The sequence below is a fragment of the Aythya ferina genome (genome assembly GCF_964211825.1).
Source record: "Aythya ferina genome assembly, chromosome: 4".
NCBI classification, from domain to species: domain Eukaryota; kingdom Metazoa; phylum Chordata; class Aves; order Anseriformes; family Anatidae; genus Aythya; species Aythya ferina.
The window spans coordinates 27,523,879-27,529,878 of record NC_140300.1 but is presented as its reverse complement, the minus strand read 5'-3'; positions in this window follow the sequence as shown (position 1 = coordinate 27,529,878).

Below are 6,000 nucleotides of genomic sequence, written 5' to 3'. Positions count from 1 at the left end.
TGGATGTTTTTTCTTGCTTAAATTTATTTCCATACTTTGCAAGAGTCACTGCTCTGATGAGCTAATTGTGTTAATTTAGGTTCATGACTTACTGTGGTACTGTTATGAAAAAGGGCCCTTTGTGAATCTAAGCTGCATTAGCACTAAATTTGTGCATATCAAAGGAAAAATGAGCACAGTTTATGGGCAAGCTGTTCTTTAGAAGGTGTTTAAAAGCATTTTTCTGTACTTCAGGGGATTTATGGCCAAATAATTCTTTAAGCCTGTCAAGTGTCAAGCTCCACATAATACTCCTTGGTTTGGGAATTAACAGGGCTGTATGTTTTGGTAAGGCTAGTATTTAATTTTGTTAAAATACAATTTCTCCTGTGTTGCTTGACCAACAAATCTAGTCGAGTGTGAAGCCAGGCAACAAGCCTTTGTAATGAGATCGTAGTCATGTTGCAATATTTCTTAAGCATAACTTCAACATTTTTAAATAGCATAAAGTGTAAGGCAACTGACTCCCCTAAAAGCACCAGCTATAAAAGGATAAGGAAGACTCACAACACACTGTGTACCCTGTTTGTTAGATAAAACTGGGGCCAACTGGCTTTCTTTGTGCTGTGCCTCACATGTGTTAAGCATTGTTTATATAGTGCTAAAACTTTTTGTCGTATTTTCTTGTCCTAGTAAATGATACACATTCCCTTTTGGCAGGAAGATGCTACAAAAAGAGTAAAAAAAATCCAATGAACGTACACAGCTTCCTACTAGACACTAGACCTGCTGGCCCAGGCCAAGGGGATGTGTGAAGATGCAGCTAGCTCGGGTACCGCTCTGGTACCACCCAGAGTGATGCTAATTTGGGAGAACAAGTTTTCACAGCAGGACGCTAACACCTTACAAAGATATTAATGTGTTTTGGAAAGAGTGGACACGTGGACAAAGGGATCCACTCCATCCTGTGCATCTGCTTAGTAGTTTGGTTTGTTTTGAGAAGGATTCCAATGAATTAGGTTCTGAAGAAATAAATGGGACAATTCTCAAGGACAGTTTAAAATCTAGAAGGTTTGAGATGGCTTCTGGTCAACGCACTGACAGAGAATCTGCCAAAGGAAACATGACCGCATTTATTGATGACAAAATGACAGAAGAGCTTAAAAAAAAACCTCAGTACTAAGAGACTGAGTAATAAGCCTCATTGTCAGCAGCAGCACATGAGAAAAAATGTTAATTGCATCATATGGCTGGTTTTAAATTGCTCTGACATTCTCAGTATGGAGACTGGGGAGTCATGTTGCATGGTTTTCTGAGACAGCAAATTGGTGGTCTATGACAGCCAAAAGGCCAACAGAACATTAAAAATTCCTAGGAAAATACAGGCTTGTAATACACACTGTGCCCTCATCATGAACAGTGCGGTGCTTCCGCTCAAAAAGTGCACAACAGAGCTGAGAGACAGAAAAGGGGAGGGGAAAAAATGATCAGAAAATGGTAGAAAATGGGTTCTTCTCATGAGATTCAGTAAATAACTCTCCAGGTATTTATAAAACAAGCTAAGCTGAGGAATATGGCATCTCCATCAGCAAAGATGAATAGGGAAGGAGTAATTGCTGTTTTTCATAAAATGACAACCAGTCAGCACTCAGTAAAATCCAATTTAACCTGAAAGAAGCACCACTTTACACACTGCCACAGAACGTGGTGAAAACGAACAAAAAGGCTCCAAAGGGCTCCATCGCCCCAGAGAACTGGTGGCTGTGAAACTTCTGGATTTGCACACTCCAGGTGCAGCTGTTGTCTCAGGAAGCTCTTACGCTCTGATCACTGGAGGATAGGATGGCACACTAGTGCAGGATCTCTTTTTAGCCAAGGTGGGAGACAGGAGGACCAGTACAGTGGTTCTAATGTTCTTACAGCTCTTGGAAAAAACAAGCTGAGAGTGTTGCCAAATGAAACAAAACACGCAGTTAATGCTTGAAGTGAAGACTGAAGCATCTGCATCTGCAGAGAACACAAGATCAGAGACTCCTGAGGAAAGCCATGTTGTAATGAAAGGGATTTATATGTGGTTCTTTTCTTTGCTTACTAAGGGTAAAACAGCATTAGCACGGGAGCAGAGGTTTTTCCTGTCAACTCTGACATGCAGATTGTCTGAGAGCAATGGCATGTTCAAAGCAAATACCAGAAAAAAACCAAAAAAAAACAACAACACTTACCTGAAGTTTTAAGTGTTACTTCTCACGTGAGTGTCTTTTGATCATTCAGCAGCAGTGCTGTGCTGGTTAGTCACATCGGCAAGCTCAGGGATTTCAGAGCAAGAAGCAGCTTTAATACTTCCTCCTAGGGGCATACTGAAAGCCTGCCCTCCCCTCACTCCAGCTGTAGGCTGAGATCTCTGATGACTGCAGTGGACATGCCCAAGCTTATCTCCTGCACGTGTAAGACTTAAAATAAAAATCCGAAACCTTAGCCAGCAGCAAATGCTTGCCACTTAATCTCCCCCAGCCTACTGCTTAGCTCCGTGAATCAAGTAGATCGTCCTAGCCTCGGAAGCTGCCCTGGGTTAGGCACAAAGCCTGCCCTTGTCTGCCTCGGGGTTTCCTACCAGGCTGCCCAGCAGGTGGCTGATGGTGGCCCTGCCAGCTGCCCTGCCAGCCTTCCTGTTCCCCTTGTCCATTATCCCCGGCTTGTCGCTGCACAGAACTCACGGGGGCTGCGGGGCTCTTCCTCGTGCACTTGTTGCTCCCGCAGCCTTCACGCTTGGTGACAGCCGTGCATCGTCTAGCAGGTAGAGGGTAAGGGGGCAAACGTGAATGTGAGACCTTCATAAAATGTAAGGGGGTGAAAAAACGGACTTAGCTCTTCAGCATAGCCATATACACTGATTGCATGACACTATATACCAGCAGAAATGTTTTCTATGTAGCACTGTGTATTTCTATGATTTAGACATTGTTAATAGCCCAACATTACTGTTTAGACATCAGCTACTGCAACCAGTCACCCTTTTCTGTATCAGCTATTATAAAATGATACTCATCCTAAGACACAATGATTTTGAAAATACAGAATTAAACCAAACAAAAATGATTCTACAAAAATTATTCATGGCATTAGATTTATATAGAACTTAAATTTTATCTTAATTAGAAGATGTACTAGAACTGTGCTTCCAGTGTGGATTAGAAAGAATAAAAACTGCAGGTTATTCCAGGTAATTTGCCATTTTGGGTGTTGGAAGCAGTTCATGCTAAGATTGCACATCCCAGTCCTACACATCACTGAGCAGCAGGAAGGACAAGAAGGTTACACACTAGGGATTTTTAATCCTGCCTAATTTACTTGGAGTTTTGGCAAAGGCAATTTATCAAACTCTTCACTTCTCCTTCATCCTGTAAGTTTTTTTTCTCAAGTTAAGGGTAAGTGAAAGCTGTATTTGATTGAATATCGTTGGTATCAGAAACTTGTGCAGTGTTTTATCACACATCCCATCAGATTATGATAGTAACACGTACAAGACTTGCTTGCTTTCAAGTTTCTCAAAACTGTTCCTGATGCACAGAAGACATTACCACTATATATTGAAACTCTGTATTACCATTCTGCTATAGATAGAAAAATCTCAGGAAATTTTGAATCTCTTAGTTGAAAAAAATAACAGTAACTGAGCACAAATGAGTAAACAAGCACTAAGCAGCAAAGTACCAGCATCATTAGCATTAAAGAGAGCAATCAGAAAAAAATGGTTTAGATAATGGCTATTACTGTGTGATTCTTTAAGAATTATAGGTTTAATTTATCTGAACGCGTATAAATGAATCCCCAAGAGATTGCCACCTACTAGCCAACAGCTCTCTCAATAGTTGTTTACTTCTTGTCACATTTTACAATCTGAGTGTCTAGTTTTGCTTTATTGCTTTACTTTAAAAAAATACTTGATTTTTTCTTTTTTTCCCCTTGTTATTTGGAAAGAATAATGCACTTGTGGCTTTTATGAACTGGAACCTTACCCCGGCCCAGGCTGTACATGTATGAGACGCTCAGGTCCTGTCCTTGGTTCGGGGCTCTTTCTAATGCAGCTCCTCAGGAATCCCTCAGAACTCCTGTCAGGTGCTGCTGGCTTACATCCAGTTCTTACATTAGCAAAGAAAATATTTAATCTATGGACTCCAGGCATACCTGTGTGCAAATTTACTTTGGCTTAGCTGAAGTAATGCAAACCCCAATAAACAGCCCTAAGGCAAGAGGCCGACATAGCAAAGAGCAGCAAATTTTCCCATTTATTGCCTCGAGATTGAAATCCAAACACAATCAGTTAATTTCCCTAAGCCATTTAACAGGCCACCAAGCTACAAAAAGTAAAGGGCTATTTATAGTGCCATTGTATTCTTTAACAGATCACAGAGATAAGCCAGCCTGGTTGCAAACCAGGAGGAATGTGTTGCAAGCAAAGCCTTGCTACCCAAGGTCTGATCTGTGTGTGGCAGCCAAGGGCAGTAGCTGGATGCACAGCTGTGCTGCAAGCAAAGGATGGACCAGGTTCCTCACTAAGAACAACCATGGGGAAGACAAACAATTCTGCCAACAAATAGCAGACAAGTCAGGAAATTTGTGGGCTTGGTTTGGAATAGCACATACCATTTCCCCAGCCTTCCACAAATCTGCTTTAGCTTTCATTAGGTAAATCAAATTATTTTTCATCTACACATTTCTCTTCAAATTTTCAATTTTCAGACCATTTCGGCAGGAACAAACTCCCCAAAAGGTCAGGCTGTGTTCTTACTTTGGACTATAAACATGTTCCTTAATTTGGGCAAAGACAAAAGCATTTAGGACCAAGATTTCAGTAGAGCTTTACCAGTTGCCAGAGCTGAGGCACTTTACCCAATTCTCTCCTTGTCTGTGCTCATGCACAGTAATACCAACAGATTTTAGGATAATGCTTCCAGTTCCTTTAAACTGGCCATGCAACTGCTTATTTTTAAGAGCTTTAAGAAATAGTGAGAGCAGTTACTTTAAAGCCTTTTTAGAAATGTTCACAGGGAAAAAAATATCAGACATTTGCTGGTGTTTGCTTTAGGGTATAGCAGTTAATTTTTTACATAATTAAAGTTTATTTTGAGGGATAAAAGAGAATTTAAAGAGCTTTACAATAAATATGAATTGAGTTAATTCACATTTATTAATGAACACACAAGTACGATGGCCCAAAGGAAAACTTTCTTAGTGCCACTCTCTTTGTTGTTAGGTCAGACTATAGAAGAAGCCAATTAGAAATGTAAGTGGTAATGCAAAGTGAAATTCTTACTGTTATTTCTGGAGTAATTTCTGGAGCAGTGAGGGACCTAAATTCACGTAAAACAGTCGGCCTGACTAAAGAATTAAGAAAAACTTGTGCATTAGCTGGAAATACATTTAAACGTAGAACCGCAGGGTCAGTCCTGCTTTGTTCACACACTCACCATTCTTCCTAGTTGTTTATAACACAGATGTTTTCAGTGACAACCATGCCATCAACTCTTAGGATTCATTAGAAAAAAGTAAATAAATTATGCAAGTGCAGAGGAAACACAGAAGCTCCTCAGAAGTAACTGGGTAGCAGATATGAAATCCTAAGGCTGGAAGAGAACGCTCTGAACCAAGGTGGTACTTAATGGAAGGCGTGCAGAGAAAGGGAAGGAATAAGGCTGAACTCCCACAGCTACCGAGTGATGCAGCAATTCAAGGCACGCTTTGCCACAGCAAGCTGAAAGTGATCTTAACGTTGGCAAAAAGCTCGTTTTCTACAGCCTATCAAGTTAACAGGTATGATTGTGAAAACTCTTGTATTTAACACTTAGAAAGCCAAAGGCTCAGAGGAAAAAAAATAAATAAAATCATATTGCTTGATGGTAAACCCAACCCAAGGAAAAAAAGTATGTCCTGAGAGAGATCCTGGCCCTATGCAGCAGAATGAGAACATTACGCTCCATTTAGAAATCTTATGTATACACAATGTTACATTAAGCAGAGTAG